The sequence below is a fragment of the Bactrocera neohumeralis genome, chromosome 5 (genome assembly GCF_024586455.1).
Source record: "Bactrocera neohumeralis isolate Rockhampton chromosome 5, APGP_CSIRO_Bneo_wtdbg2-racon-allhic-juicebox.fasta_v2, whole genome shotgun sequence".
Lineage (NCBI taxonomy): Eukaryota > Metazoa > Arthropoda > Insecta > Diptera > Tephritidae > Bactrocera > Bactrocera neohumeralis.
The window spans coordinates 4,900,697-4,917,429 of record NC_065922.1 but is presented as its reverse complement, the minus strand read 5'-3'; the positions used below and the strand labels follow the sequence as shown (position 1 = coordinate 4,917,429).

Here is a 16,733-nt window from a genome sequence, read left to right as displayed (position 1 = left end):
CATTTTCAATTTTCAACAAAAGCCTGGGTGCAGCTTCCTTCTGCAATTTCTTCCGTAAAATTTAGTGTTTCTGACGTTTTTTGTTAGTCAGTTAACGCACTTTTAGTGATTTTCAACATAACATTCCTATGGGAGGTGGGCGTGGTTATTATCCGATTTCTTCCATTTTTGAACTGTATATGGAAATGCCTGGAGAAAACGACTCTGTAGAGTTTGGTTGACATAGCTATAGTAGTTTCCGAGATATGTACAAAAAACTTAGTAGGGGGCGGGGCCACTCCCACTTTTCCAAAAAAATTGCGTCCAAATATGCCACTCCCTAATGCGATCCTTCGTGCCAAATTTCACTTTAATATCTTTATTTATGGCTTAGTTATGACACTTTATAGGTTTTCGGTTTCCGCCATTTTGTGGGCGTGGCAGTTGGCCGATTTCGCCCATTTTCGAACTTAACCTTCTTATGGAGCCAAGGAATACGTGTACCAAGTTTCATCATGATATCTCATTTTTTACTCAAGTTACAGCTTGCACGGACGGACGGACGGACAGACGGACGGACGGACAGACAGACATCCGGATTTCGACTCCACTCGTCACCCTGATCACTTTGGTATATATAACCCTATATCTGACTCTTTTAGTTTTAGGACTTACAAACAACCGTTATGTGCACAAAACTATAATACTCTCTTAGCAACTTTGTTGCGAGAGTATAAAAATAAAGCAGATCGGGAATGGCTCAGATAATAATATATACTATTTTAACCCTTTTTGTGTTAATACGAAAAAAATATAAAACCGTTAGGGGCCCGTTACAATTAAGAGCTTATATTTGTGTCTATCAACAAATTTTTCAGCGAAAATTTTTTTTAAATTTTATTGACCCACCCTAATGTGTATATATATGTGCATATTTATTTACCATTACAAGGTTATTCGTTTTTGCATGCTAAGCTTAAGTTCAAACGAGTTCAAGAGCATCGCGAAGAAGTAAAAAAAATATTCACTTTTGGATGCAAGTTGTGAAAAGTAAACAGAGAAATTGGTATTTAGATTTCAAAGGCAAGCCGTAATACCAATATGGTTTTTTTATGTGGGTATGATTGAAAACTGGCTTTCTAAAGTATAGAAAGCAAAAATATAATAAATTAACGATTCAATTAACTTTATGCCAAAAAGAAAATGTAAACAAATTTAATTATAATTATTAAATATATTCTATCTGATTTTTTTTTTTGGCTGGTTTTTGTAATTAAAATTTAATATAATACGAGTATAAGAGTAGAAACGAGTTTCGGCGCAAATGTCACATTTTATACCCTGAACAGGATATATTAATTGAGCTACGAAGTTTGTAACACCCGAAAATAAAGAGAAAGAAAATTCGGAGACCCCATAAAATATATATTAATATGATCCGCAAGTCGTGCCGAGTCGATTTAGCCATGTCTGCTTGTGCTTTTGTATTTAGCCGAAGAAGCCCTTCAGTTTTTGAGAAATTAATATGAAATTTCGCACACATTCCTTCCACTCCAAGAAACTGCTCATCGAAGTCACTAATAACGTACCTCTATAGCATATGTATAGCGGTCATGAAAAATAACTTATCAAAATCAAGTGCTTATAGTATGAAAAATGTTTTTATTTCAGGGATATCTTCAAGATATCATGGATCATGGATACATACATACATATAGCTCTTAAAGTTGAAACCACAGTCTCCGAATTTCGGTAGTAAAATTTAATCATTTCATCTCGTTGTTGGATCGTATATTTCCATGATAAAATGGCAAACCTTACTGAAGAGAAATGTGAAAAGAGCGGGGAAAAATGGCGTCATTTACTGTCACTATCGGTCTATTTTTGTGGTGCCCTATTGAAAACCCCTATATATGTAAACAATTGTATACGTAAGGCAACGCTACAGTCTCCGAACATATTACATAGACTGTCCGATCAAAATCATGATAAAGTTTTTTTTTTTTATTCTCCTTTGCAATAACAAATGCACCTGTGAAGGGTATTTTAGCTGCGGTGCCGCCGGTTTTAATGTCTTTTCTTGTTAAGTCGTAAGGCACTTTAAATGAGGAGTGGTTATAATCAAGGTTAATAGTGTGAAATTTAGATGGATCATGAAATTTAATATATAATAAGAATATAATAAATATACAAGTACATACATTGATAAGTAACGACCTATCTCAAAAAAAATATATGTATATATATAATGAACTATTTTTCTTTGTATACAACATTAATACAAAACTTGACTATATCTGTTTGATCTATCTATTAGCTAAGAAGATATAAAATTTTCTTCTTATGCACCACACACTCATGGTTGTGTGGTTGTGCGAATCGCCATTTAACCTTGACTCGTTTACTTAATTCATTTTATTGATTAAGCTTTTGTATTTCTTATTCAACTTATGATGGCCGAAGTGGCTGAATCTCAGCATTTTATTGACAAATTTCATTATGCGATATCTTTCACTAGCAATCGCTGCTGATTGTGTATGTTGCTTTTATTTTCAGTACACACACCCACCCTTGTGTAGATTAGCTACATCTTCATTATTTCTGCGAAAAACCCACACGAAGTGAAATCTGCATTTATCTATAGTAAAATGAATATTTTCATGAGAAATAAATGACAATTGTGTATCGTAAATGATTGAGTAGGTGCTCAGCAATTCTTAAATTTGCCTTCGTGCTTCATAAATGACAAAACACTAATTGCCCGCAAATATCACACTTCGATGTTCGTGCGGAAAATGCTATTCGATGAGCAAAGTAAACAGCAGCCAGCAAATGAAGCTTCCACACTCACACACATACACTTGCATAGCTCGAAATTATAGATTGCTGGCAGGAAGTTTTGCTTCACTTAACCCAGCTAGAATAAAGAGTCAGACGCGCTTGACAGTTAAATGTACAGTTAGACGAAAAAATTGCATAGCCGTGCACATGCACTAACACACGCGCCTATGTAACGGTTGCGAGTGCAACAGCAGCGGTCGCCACTTATTGCTGCCCACTCAGCTGCATGTGAGCGGTTGCCGTTTTCGTTCAGCTTTGCTAGTTAATGTTCAAGTTCACTTAGCTGCATGCAAGCCAAGACACATATTCACACGTTAGCATGTCCGTGTGTATGTAAGTGTATATACATATATTCGCATCTAAAAGGCGAGAATCTGCTTTCCCGCGAGCGTCTTGCGCCGTTCAATGCGTTTTATATAATCTCGCAGCTCATAAATATTCAAATGCGTGCGTCTGCATGTATGACTGTGTGTATTTGTGGCTGGGCAGACGTGTCTAGCGACGCATTTTCTTTTATTTGGCGAAGTAGCCAACTTATAGAAGGACAACTTTAGTTGCTTCCGTCCAGCTGCGCAAATTTCAAGTTTCTCGCTTAAGTCTTTTGTTCGTCGTCTGATAAATTATTAATGAACAATTCAGCGATACCAGTTGCATTCAATATATGTATGTATGTATATTATAATTTACTGGGACAGTAAGACCTTAGCTTGTTTTAACTAGGTGCATATCTCTTGGTCATGCTTGGTTTGTCACAGTTTTCAAAAAATGTGGTCACAAAAGTCAATATTTAAGTATTGACTGTTGTCATGAGTTGTTCTTGGCATACAAGTAAGTAAAGTTAGTAGTAAATATTGTAAAATATATAATATAAATTATTTGTAGTATATTTTAGAGGATTAAGGGAATTCATTTTTGCAAATCGCTTAAATGAAAAAAATATTTTTCACACTGGAATTCACTTATTTTGGAATTCTGAAAAAAAATGTTCTGTTAAAAATATAAAATTTCGCTATAATACAAATAAAAAAATAAATATTGTTTTACTATGAATTTACTGACTTTTGAATTCCAAAAAAAAAAAATTGAAAAAAATAAATTTTTGTTATAAAAAAAATTAACAAAATAGACAAGTGTATTTTTTTTTTTTTTTAAAGTACAGCTCAAATCAAATAAACAAATATATTTTTTTATTGAAATTTACTGACTTTTGTACCAAACAAAAACATTTTTCTGAAAAAAAAGTTTTGCTATAGTCCAAGTAAACAAAAAAAGTGTCCATATAGACAAGTGTAGTTTTTGAGCATTTGGGATAAAAGTTGCTAGCCTAATTTTTAGTATTAATTTCTTTTAGCCAAAGTATAAAATAAACATGCTGCTAATTTAAAGTTAAACACAAGCTCACGGATAAGAGCCAGAACTCAGTTTATTTTAAAATTGAAGGATTATCGACATGCAAAAAGGCATTAATAAAAAAGCTTAATATTTTCATCATCTTATTAGACATATGTACTAAACATGAAGTCGGTTAGTAGCAATATCAATTTGGAAAATGATTTCGCAATCATTTAACAGAGAATAAGGAAGAGTCACAAGAAATATTGTCGACTCGCCCAAAATGAATGATAAAAAATTCAGCAACTAACATGTTTATTGAAAAGTCTCCGGCCTGACACATAGATGGCGCTACTTGAATTTAAACTTCACTTGATGATGAGTTTCCCGACACGGCACCAGAAAATCAAGAATGAGTATGGGTATGCTGAGTTTAGACTTGGTAAAATGAGGCGGTAAAGGCAGTGGACATCCAAAAGAGGTTGTTATCGAAGAAAACATCAAAAAAGTCCACAAAATAATTTTGGAAGACCTTAAAGAGGACTTGTTCGTGTTAGCAGCCACTATAGAGATATCAACTGAACATGAACACCATATCAATAACGAATATTTGAGTATGAGAAAGCTCTGTGCAAAGTGGGTGCTGAGTGAGATTACTTTTGACAAAAGGAAAACGACGAGTTGATGATTCGGTGCAGTGTTTGGAGATGTTCAGTCGTAATAAACCCGACTTTTAGCATCGCTATGTGACAATGGATGAAACATGGCTCCATTATTTCACTCCAAAATGCAATCGAAAGTCATCCGAGTCACACAGTCACATAATGAACCCGCTCTAAAGCGTGGAAAAACGCAACAGTCGGTTGGAAAGGTTATGGCGTCTGTATTTTGGAATGCGCATGGAATAATATTTACTGACTGCCTTTAAAAACAAAGACCATCAACAGCGACTATTACATAGCGTTATGGGACCGTTTGAAGAACGAAATCGCCGAAAAACGGCTGCTTTGAAGAAAAGGAAAGTGATATTTCACCAAGACACTAAGGCAATGAACCGTGTCACTAGTCAGTGAAAATGATGGCAAAAATCCATGAATTGGGCTCAGATGGAATTCAAAATAGAATTGATTCCGCAACGTACATGTCATCAGTAAGAAAACATCTATACCGAATTTCATTGAAATCGGTCTAGTAGCTCCTGAAGTGCTATTTTCAGTTCTCAAAAATACTTCTTCCGTAAAATTTTCGTCGAATGAAGATTTTGAACATAACCTTTGTATTCGTGGTTATTATCCGAAACTGTATATGGAAATTATTTCGAAACTAAATAGACAAATCGTACTGAAAAAAATTATATTGAAAAAATTTCACTTTAATATCTTTATTTATGGCTTAGTTACAACACTTATAGGTTTTCGGTTTTCGCCATTTTGTGGGCGTGGGCGGTTTCGCCCGCCTTCGAACTTAACCTTCTTATGGGAAAGGAATACTATCTTGACTAAAAAATAAACGAAATTTGCGGACAAAAATTGCGTGCCCTGATTTTATATAACCCTATATCTGACTGTTTACTTCAACATCTATACTATAATACTTCGTACTAGATGTAAAAATTTATATTGAAAAGTTGGACTGTATCTTATCTTGATAAAAAATCAAAATTTTTTTACTTCAACATCTATACTACTTGTACTAGATGTACTGCTTTCATATCAAAACTATTACTCTGTGCATATAAAGTATGTGTTATACACGTGAATATATCTCCAACTGTTAATAATGCCCATAAATACATAAATATGTACATGCATGATTATTTAAATAAAATCAAACGAGCAGAAAAAAGCTAAATAGCAATTTGAAATAAAATCAAAATCCACAACACAGCCGAATATAGAAGCACAACAAATAAAAATTGCGAGCACGCAGAAAAATTAGCATGCGGAAGCATTCGACTCGAAGCGGCCAATATTCGCCACACACAACGCGCCACCCTCCCCTCCTCCAGCCAAGCAACAAGCACCGAACGGCGTTGTGACGAAAAGTTGTAGAAAAACGAAAGAAAGACATAATAAGAAAGACGCGTGTGAATATGGTAATGAAAACAAAGCGTGAAAATAGCACAAAAAGCGAAAGCCAAAATGAAAACCAAAACAAAAGCAAAAGTCAAATTCACTTTCCACTGGCTAGTAGTGGCGTCTAGCCGACAAATCGGCCAACAAGCACTCTGAGCGGCTCTCTTATCGGCAGTTCGGCTGCTTGGCCGCTTGACCGGTCCGTGTCTTGCCGTGTGTGTAGCTTGATTGATTGCTCTAGAATACATTATCTGCAACAGGTGTTGTTGGCGTTCGCAAGAATGTAGTGCCCCGTTTACAAAAACAAAGTGGCGCACGTTTTCCCATAAATAAAATAATCAGCACTGAATGCTTTTGCTCGATATTTGCGTACATTCGTCTGGGTTGAAAATGCCGGGAGTTATTTACTTTTAAAGCAGTTAAATATTTATTTTTGCCTGTATCTACTTTACGATGGACTGCCAAATTGAAGGGCGACACAAATGGGGTGTCATATTGGAGCAACAAGTGGGCACATACTCACATATATATTCACATATACAGAACAAATTGTTTACTCTCTGATAAATAAACCAAAAGATGGCACTGTTTTGCTTTTGCTGGAATCTCAAGTGCCTGAACAATCGAAGGAGCTCGATTAGATATAATGATTTTACTGAATTTGTAAGGCAAATGTGTCGAATAGCGGTATGTGCACATTACAATGAGTTAATATGTACTAAAATGTGCAAGCATATACCTTCTAAATATTTTTTATACATTACATTTAATATTAATAGCTAAGAAAAAATATTTTTTAACTTTAATCGATGCTTGAAATAAATGAATATCATTCTTGACTAATATTATTTAAAGAGGAGCATATTCTTTATATTTAAAAATTCCATAAAATGGAAACAAAATATTAAGGACTATTAAAAAAATTTTGTTAAAAAATTGGTTTCCCCGATCCTTCGAGCCGGATTTGAACCAGCGACCTATGGATTTCTACTTCGTTTTTCATATACTCTACAGTCCACCGCTCTACCAACTGAGCTATCGAAGGTCTTGTATATTTGCACGCACAATTGTGTTAACAAAGTGGTATGTAAAGGTAGACCGCATAATTCAAGTGAGGAGCTGAGATAATAAATGGAGCTAAGCTCTCAAATGATAAGGTGATATGCCGATTGTATTTGTTCATTGTTGGAAACTCATTAAAAATTGCACAGATGAACTGCTTAGCTATGTATATACATACATATATATATATATATATATGTACAGGTATGTATATGGTATGAGTATTTGTAACATAACGGCAATTATGTTGACTGATTTATTTATTGGCATTTCATTTTCAAAAGTTGAAAATAACTTCAGATTAGCGACAATTGGCGTCGGAAGAAAAATATATAACTAATTATGCCTAATCAATTTCAGGCAGTTGTTTGTTCGATTGCCGCTCTCAAAGTTTGATGATTTCCAGACAGGTTTGAAGTTATTGGAATAGAAATATAATTTGTAAACCAATTTTCATTAGAAATCAATTTTCATTGGTATTACAATTTCTATCTAAATTGGAGAATAGCAAGATTAAAATAAATCCACTGTTCCGTTAATGGAACCCTCAAACTGTCCTCTTTTTTCCACTATCAACATGTACCGGGACTTTTAATAAATCATCTTACTCAACTTTAATTGTTTTCGTGTTGAGCATATTTCGTAAGCAAATTTTTATGGGCAAAAAGAAGTAAGACTTTTTAATTAAAAGTTCGGCCGAAAACCCATTCTTAGAAATAGTTTTTTCTAGGTTAATATGATTGTCAGTGGCATTTGTTTAGCACACGCTTGTCTCGTGCCGAAATGTTCAGAATGTTGGATTTGTTTTTTTTTTTATTGGTACAAACTATTTAAAGAGGATCGAGAACGCGTTGACCTTCGAATCACATCCAGGACGGCCATCAACATCAACTGATGATCAATTCGTCAATAAAATATAGGAATTAATGCTTAAGAAACGACGTTTAACAGTCAGAGATCTCACTGGCATCGTTGGAATATCGAAAGAATCAGTGAAAACCATTTTGAAAGATCATTTGAGCCTAAAAAAAGTGAAAGCACGATTGATTCCAAAATAACTCAATTTCGAAAAACAGCGTCGCGTTAACGTCTGTGCAATAATGCTTTCCGAAACCCTTCACTTAACTGAGTTACTCTCGTAGGTAAGTAAATAGGTAGGAGTGCTGCCACCAAGGGCTCAATTAGCGCTGTATCTACTATAGAACTATCGTAGCACCTTATGATCTTGCTAACCCATTTCTTCGCTGCGCTCAAAGCATTTGCTGCTCGCTGTGAAACTAATAATATCCGCTATATTTTTTGCGGACAACCATTCAATGTTTGGTACCTGATGGGTTCCAAGTATTTTGTGTCGGGTTTTTGATAGAGCTGCGCATTCGCAGATAAAGTGGGAAACCGTTTCCATATTCCTTTCTAGGCTGCAGCTGAGGCGAATATCTTATAACAATATTTTTATGCTCTCCAAAAGACCAGCGCCCCGTTATAGTGGCTGTTAGTCTTAATATATTATTGCTGGTCCTAAATAGTAAGTTCATAGTTCTCTTTCTGTCATATTGGGTCATATCTGTGGTTGGCAGCGTTTTATTGAGTTCCATCTGCTCTGAGCGCTATGTTCAAAATGCATATAAAGCTTTCTTTATTGTTCTTAGCGGGCATGTTCTGACTCTGACTTCGTTTAAAGAGAATTCAACAGTTTTTCGTTGCCGAAAATTTACCTGTGACCAGGAAGCCAAATTATGGACAAGTAGAGTTGACCTGCCAGTGAGCTTAAAGTCTTTCCTCAGTTATAGACTGCACTCAAATTTATTTGTGGTGTCGAAAAAGCTACCAAAATCACCTGGCTGTCCTTAAACAAGGACATGCTTTCTGTATCCTCCCGTAGTTATTCAATAGAACTCCACTGGCCTTCTCTGTATCTAGCCACTTCTGCTTGAAAGATGCTGGCTGAGTTTGGTAGGCGGATTGAAAGTGGGATATCAAGTGCACTCTTTGAATAGCAGTTTTGTGGTAGAAACCTGAATATCTAGCAATAAGCTTTTGTGTTTCCATTTGTATCTTTACTCTATTTTTCTACAATATTAGTTTCAAAAGTATTTAACTGAAACCGTATTTTGTTTTAAGCTTTTATATTTAATTGTTATTTAAATTACTTGAAATGCTTGCTGACTTCAAAGTTTTCTGCAAACAAAACACAGCGTTTAACTTGCGGAAATAACGAAAATATGCAGAAAACCTGACTGGGCATAAAAAACGATGCCACGATATCGTACTAATTAACATATTGCGCAACAATATTGACTTGAGTAAAAGTTTATGGATTAGTCAGAACGAAGTATTCGGAAACAAAACTGAATAATATACGACGTGAAGACACGTTAGAAAGATAAATTTAAAACAACGGGTAAATAAAGAGACTCCATACGTGTCTGTGTAGTTTTTTTTTGAAATGGAGTTCTACAGTTCTAATCTACGATTTCTAGGTAAATGAATTTGTATGTACTATAGTATATGAAGCGGATTTTAATAGAATTTACTGCTGTATACAGCTTAGCAAATTTACCGCACGGAGCTTTTGAAATTATATTTGAGCGTCAGCAACACAAAAAAACATTTTTGCATATAAAATTAATAAAAATGTTGCCAAATATTTGGAAGCTGGAAAATTTTGAAATTGACTAAATAATTTGGTATCGAAAACAAGTCCCAATAACAAATATGTATATGTATATCTGGAACATACGAGTTCTACACAAAATAGCCAGTCATCAACACTCTTCAATTTCGTCGCTTGTTGATTATATAAATTTCCAATAATATTGAATGCAGACACATTAATAATTTCCAAATAATAGTACGTTTTAAATGCAATATCAAACTGGTTATTGCTTTTCGAGTTTTGCGCTGATGAAACACAGCGCTTGGTTCTTTCATAAATCATTTAAATTCTGTTGCATTGTTGTTGTTGCGCATTGTTTAGTTAAGCTTCTTAAAGCACCTTGATGCCGCGACATTCAGACGATTTACCTGTCGTTGGCAATTTTTTCGCTGCTTTGAAGGTTTAATTGCACTTAATTAACATACTGCATTAGCTGATCGCAAATTAGATATTCAACAAAATCGCTTTCAGAATCACATTAGCGGCTTAAAATTAAATACTAAATTGATTCGCAGCAATATTTAGAAGCGCTCTTATCACATGCATTGAGTTGGAGTGCGGTGAAGAGCTTGGATTTGATATCGGCGCCACAAATCAGTTTTGAATTCCTTGACTTTTCATAGAATGTTTTTGTAATCATTAGTTTGCGTCTTTGGTAATAAATTTGTGATTGAAAAGGACAATTAGTTAGCCTTCCATTGGCGGCTTTGAGAATCTCGTTAGCTTCTAAAAATGGCATTTTCTTGCTAAGGACATTGAATCAAACTAGACACAAATGTCCAAAATTAGTTGATAAACCCTTTTTAACGAGCAGCAGTAATCTGCCATAATGGGACGATCTCAACAACATTTTAGATCCTGATCGAACCCCAAAATTATCCGAAAATGTGTCTAGATACATTCGTATAGAGCGCAATTTGATATTCAAATCTTCTTCTGGGGTCTAAACTGTCAGACAGAATACTTTGCACATATTATTCTTAATTTGATACTTCGTGAGAACCTAGAAAATATTCAACTATCGAAATTTAGGATTTGCGAATTACATTTGAAATAAAAGCGAAATTTCCATTGACGAATTCAGGACTTTTGTAGATTGTAATTCTAGTTACATCCACGTTTGATTTTGCTGAAACTTTAAAATCTTCCACATAATTTTCCGAACATTTTCATCACTAACCAGCCGATAAAGATCAAAATATTTGGTAGTCGAAAAAGTCTTTTCGTATTTCGTCAATAGATGTTGTTCAAAAATGAGTGAAAATAATGAAGAATTTTGCTATATTTTGAAATTTTTTTACAAAAAAGCGAAGAATGTCACGCAAGCCACCAATGAAATTTATAAAGCTTACGGAGGCGATGCTGTATCAGTTCATGTAGCACAACAATGGTTCGCTCACTTCTGTTCTGGACATTTCGATGTGAAAGATGCACCTCGCTTTGGTCAACCTATCGTTGAAAAAGTCGATGAAATTATGGGAAAGATTAACCAGGACCGTCACATAAGCAGCCATGACATCGCTAAGGAACTTAACATTCATCATAAAACGGGTTTGAACCATTTAAAGAAGGCTACCTACAAAAAGAAGCTCGATATTTGGGTACCACATGAATTGTCTGTGAAAAATTTAATGAACCGAATTAACATCTGCGATTCTTTGCTGAAACGAAATGAAATCGAACCATTTCTGAAGCGAATGGTAACAGAAGACAAAAAGTGGATCTAATACGACAGTAATGTGTGAAAACGATCATGGTCCAAGCATGGTGAAGCTCAACAAATGGTCGCAAAGCCAGGATTGACGCCTCGAAAGGTTATGCTGAGTGTTTGGTGGGATTGGAAAGGAATCATCCACTATGAGCTGCTCCAGCCTGGTCGAACGATTGATTCCACATTTTACTGTCAACAACTGTTGAGATTGAAACAAGCAATCGAAAAAAACGACCAGAATTGATCAACAGAAAGGGCTTCGTCTTCCATCAGGACAACGCTAGACCACACAGATCTTTGATGACACGGAAAAAACTGGAAGAGCTTGGCTGGGAAGTTTTGATGCATCCACCTTATAGCCCGGACCATCGGACTACCATTTGTTTCAGTCAATGCAGAACTTCCTTAATGGAGTAAAGTTGGCTTCAAGATAAGCCTGTGAAAATTACTTGCCGAAGTTTTTTTTTTAATATTCCAAACTAAAAGATGAACAATTAGCCGCCCATCACCAGTGGGTATTGTGTACACCCAGCAGCGCATAACCATGAAATGTCTGCGAAACACACTGTTTTATGAATCCATCTGCAACTTGGGCGACCCCACATGTGCTGTTTGTGATGCTCGTCGCACCGTCGCGCGAAACAATAATCTACCGTTCGACATGTGTTTTGTGTCACTGCCAAGTGTCATTTGTTTTGTAGCCTACCATTTGTCCGTTAACAACGATTCATGACTGTTTTACTACAAATTATTATATGGAAGTATAAAATGCAGTCGTGCACACACACACACAGGCGTAATCACTGTCATTATAGTAACAAAAGCAATAACAATTAAGGCACAATAGATAATGCAAAATAATTTAAAAGGCTCATTGTAAAAATCGAAGCAAAACAAACACAATAAATAATAAGTAAATAAAAACATTTAATAAACAGAGATTTGAAAGCGCAGAACCCTTAATTGTCGCAGTCGGCCGGTCGGTCACTGCAGCGCACTTCGCTGCCATTAGATGTCACATGGAAGGCAGAGGAGGGTTTCGGCGCCGGGGAGAGGTGTTAAATGGCAAATGATAAATGGCAGGTGCGATGTGAGGAAGTGCAGTGAAAAGCTGAAAAGCGCGGCGGACGATGGCGGGCGACGGCGAGAGGCGGCGCTGTGTCGTTACGCTTACTACTCTTTTTGTTTAATATTGAATAGCTAAATTAACAACAAATCCGGTTTCACTTTTTCTATGCGTGCGCGGCGCTGCCGACCGAAAGCGGCACAGTGCCACGGTTCGTTATGCTCAACCGTGATATAATAATTAAAATCGTGTTCATCTACTAACCGTAATCGTTTTTAACAAACGTAAGTTATCAAAAAAATTATAATAAAATGCTGGAGTTTTAAATTAATTATGCTTTAAATGCGAGTTTAAAAAAAAAAAACTTTTTGGAATACTTCTACATATTTTGTTAGTACTTAAGTTATTGTGAAGCAAAAGAATATTGCTTGCTCACTTTTTTTTTGTTAAAAAGTCAGTGCACACTACAATTAAACACCCAAGTTTCCTTTCCAATCTAACATAACCTAAAATATCATACAAAATATTGGGTAGTCGAAAAGTCTTTTCATATTTCTAATCAAACTTCAACATATTATTTTTCATATTTATAATAATAAATAAGTAAACAAATATATAGGATTTTGGTTGACCACTTTTTGCCATTTTTCCGCTAGAAACATTATTCCATCAGGACGACGAAAGGGAGCGAACCTTTGTTGTGCTACACGAACTGTACAGCAGTAAACTTCACTAATTTCATTGATGGCTTGCGTGGCATTCTTCTCTTTTTTATACAAAAATTTCAAAATATAGCGAATTTCTTCATTATTTTCACTCACTTTTGAACAGCTGTCACTTAATTCAACTTTCGCTGGAGATATACGACTGCAACGACAACTATTGACAAAATACGAATAGACTTTTTCGACTACCTACATATACATATATATGTCTTATGAAAGCTCTGGGAGTTGAAAAAAATATATATAGCACTTTATGGAGGTACTCTAGTCTAGAAGTTTGAAGAAATCGAAATTTTCCATAATTCGATAGTTTATTCTCGAAGTAATAATCGTTTTTTTTTTGTCCTGGCAACTAAACCGGTTTAATAATCCGTCCGCTTTTTTATAAATAAATACACTAATGATGAATACTTAAATAAATAGTTAAAATTACACGTTAAAAAAAGGTCCTGTACGATGTCAACGATTGCAGCCGCAATTTTGATCTAAAATAAAAATTTCAAAGAGATTATAAATCTATAAGAAAGTCGCTATCGCGCTTTGGACAGTTTTTGATTTTTTGAAAATTTGACAATATAATTTTTGTTCAAACCAAAAAGTATCGAATTTGGCTCTTTTTTTGACAGTTTTTCGTAGCAAAAAATAGGAAGATTTTAAGAAAAAACATCAAAGAACGATAGAAAATTACGTTAAAAATATTCTCTCCAAATTGGAACTAGATATCTTCAAAACTCTTCTTTTGAGATTGGAAGCCGTTTCGAAAAACACTATTCTGAGAAAAAATGCGTTTAAGGATTGTCTCGAACTCTTCGCTGTTTTCTCCCTTTCTACAAGAAACGCTGTAGCGACCATAAAAATTTGAATTTCGATTATATATACTATCCGATAGTGCAACAAAAAAAAATAGATTTTTTGAAAAATTCACACCGAGACGATCCCATAAAGCATGAGTGACATAAATTTCTCAAAATAACAGTGAAGAAACGTCATACCTTTTCATTTTATGTCGAAATGAAAAATAGCTAGAATACAAATGTGTTTTGCGTCACTTTGGTGGATGGTAAAAAATTAAATCTGTACGAAAAAGTTTTCTGAGTTTTGTCACTGTTCGAGTAAATCAAAGATTGAAACACTGTACAATTTGAAAGCAACATTTTCATTAATAAATTCATATAAAAAATATATCCATTAAATTTTGGAATTAAACTACAAAATATATGAAAAAGTCCTAACAACACTTTTAAATAATTCTGACTTATGATTATATAATAAATATTTTCGTTCAATTCCAAAAAAAATAATTAAAATATAAAATAGGAATTTGTAGTATATTTAAACAATTTCTGTGCTCATATATTCATATATTTATTTGTGGAAAAATATTTTAAAAATTGTTTAAAATCAAATTTTCTAAACAATCAATTTTAATATTTCTGTAGAGAAAGCGACATTAGAAAAACTAAAATTTGAGCACTTTGTAATACTGTGCCGACACTATGCGCACTTATCATTTTCGAACGTGTGATGCGTTACAACATTACAAAAGACGTGCGAGCAGTGTTCGCAGCAAAATCACTACAAAACTGAAAATAATGAAAATAATGGCAATAATAAAGCGAATGTAAGTGGAAAATGACGAATGTGCTAAAAATATCGGCTTGCAATTGGAAATAACGGTCAGAAATTGCGCTTAAAATATTCAAATATGCCGACAAAAACACTTACCGAAAGAATAAACAACAACAGCTTTGAGAAAATGATGGAAAATAACGCGTTACACTGTTTATACGCTTCGCTGTGTGTGTAAATACTTTTATGAGATTTTTTGTAAAATCGCGTTTTCGCACACCATGAACTCACTATCAATTGCACACCCTAATTTACACGCTTTTTGCGTTTGTTTTGCTTTCCGTTTTTCGTTTTTTCAGATTCTCGTGCGGCCGTTGAGTAACTTTTTTCAATTTTACTTTTTTTGTATTTGTTGTTATTATGTTTTTGTAGACGCTGCAATGCAGTCCAATCTTGAAGTCAACAACTATGACAGTTGCACTTGCCTTTCCGCCACTTTTCGGCGTACAAAGTTTCACACGCTTCGCCACTCCACTGAGTCGAAGGCTGTTGGCCACAGAATGCAAAGCCTTTTACGGCTTTTTACTTGTAGAATTTATTTTTATGTTGTTGTGAATTAACTCGAATATTTGGCAAAATTCACTGGCGACCGATTTTCGCTATTTCCACACTTAATTTTTTTGAATTTCAAAACTCCGCTTTACTAAATTTGCGCGAAGCTCGAAAAAATACCAATTTGCTAACAAGCTTGCCTGTTTGGTTTAAATATATTTGTAGAGAACGCGCGCTTCACTGAGCTTTCGGTGCTTCTTCCGCTTCGCACGTCCACCGTCACAAGTTGCCGCAGTTGAACTGAGCTCCGCTTGGGCGGTTGGAAAATCATCGACTCGGCTTAGCCAGCAACGCAGCACCGCACAGCATAGCGCCCATTCGCGCGCTGCTCTGCCTAGTTTTCGTCGCCGGTATGCACCGCTCCGCCCCATCGCTTGTTGTTCGGCATATTCAGTTCGATCGATCGCTGCTGATCATCGCCGCCGGTGATCATCATTATCACAGTTGTGCTTTTGTCTATTCTTGCTCACTTTGTTGTTGTGTTGGAGTTGCTGCTGTTGCTGCTGCTATTCTAGACAGCTGTGGTTGGCGGTTGGCGCTGGGCGGTTGGGGGTAGGCGATGGACGAAGACCTGTTTGTTGTCTTGCGCATAAGTTTGGCGCGTTTTGCGATTTTGCCGGCATTCAAATGCAACGACGCCACCTTGATTGGCTTACAGGTTGGTCGGAGAGATGTCTGTGGTAGACAACACATCTCCGCTTAGCCGAATGCAAATGACATTTACATTCGTACCTTTGGTTATGTGTGTGCTCTGTCAATATTGTCGACAAAGCGACGTTAAGCCGGCACGATCTTTCATTGTGCTTTGTAGTTGTTGCTTAAGCTGATAAGTTAATTGGGGACCTTTGGAGCTTAATGCTTAATAATTTCAATTGTAAGTTCTGTAAATTAAAGTTAATATTTAATCACTGGCATTAAGGAAATGAAGCAAAACTGAGCATCGGAACAGGCATATCTTTAGAGGACACTTTTGTTAAAAGATTGTATCTTCTCGAAATGACTGCCGAATTGGGAGTGAGCGTTTAGGATGGATGCAAGTTTGCCTTTCTTTTAATGAGCTTTTTCCTAAAATGGATACCCTTATTGTGATCTTTATTACTGGTAA

At 35.4% G+C, this 16,733-nt stretch overlaps 1 protein-coding gene, 1 long non-coding RNA gene and 1 other non-coding gene across 3 annotated transcripts in view; 1 reads left to right on the top strand and 2 right to left on the bottom strand.

Moving 5' to 3' along the window:
* The window catches only part of LOC126760369 (ATP-binding cassette sub-family A member 13), a 46,894-nt gene extending 31,026 nt beyond the window's left edge, over positions 1-15,868 (bottom strand). Inside the window, exon 1 of the mRNA XM_050475957.1 lies at positions 15,173-15,868. The gene's annotated coding sequence lies outside the window, so the exon portion shown is untranslated. The remainder of the gene's footprint in view (positions 1-15,172) is intronic.
* LOC126760403 (uncharacterized) lies at positions 3,365-3,756 on the top strand. Its single transcript, XR_007667197.1, has 3 exons — positions 3,365-3,483; positions 3,541-3,648; positions 3,713-3,756. It is a non-coding gene; the product is annotated as an uncharacterized LOC126760403 (long non-coding RNA).
* On the bottom strand, positions 7,177-7,272 carry Trnay-gua (transfer RNA tyrosine (anticodon GUA)). The gene is made up of 2 exons: positions 7,236-7,272; positions 7,177-7,212 (listed from the first exon to the last, which is right to left on the bottom strand). It is a non-coding gene; the product is annotated as a tRNA-Tyr (tRNA).
* Positions 15,869-16,733: the final 865 nt, after the last annotated feature.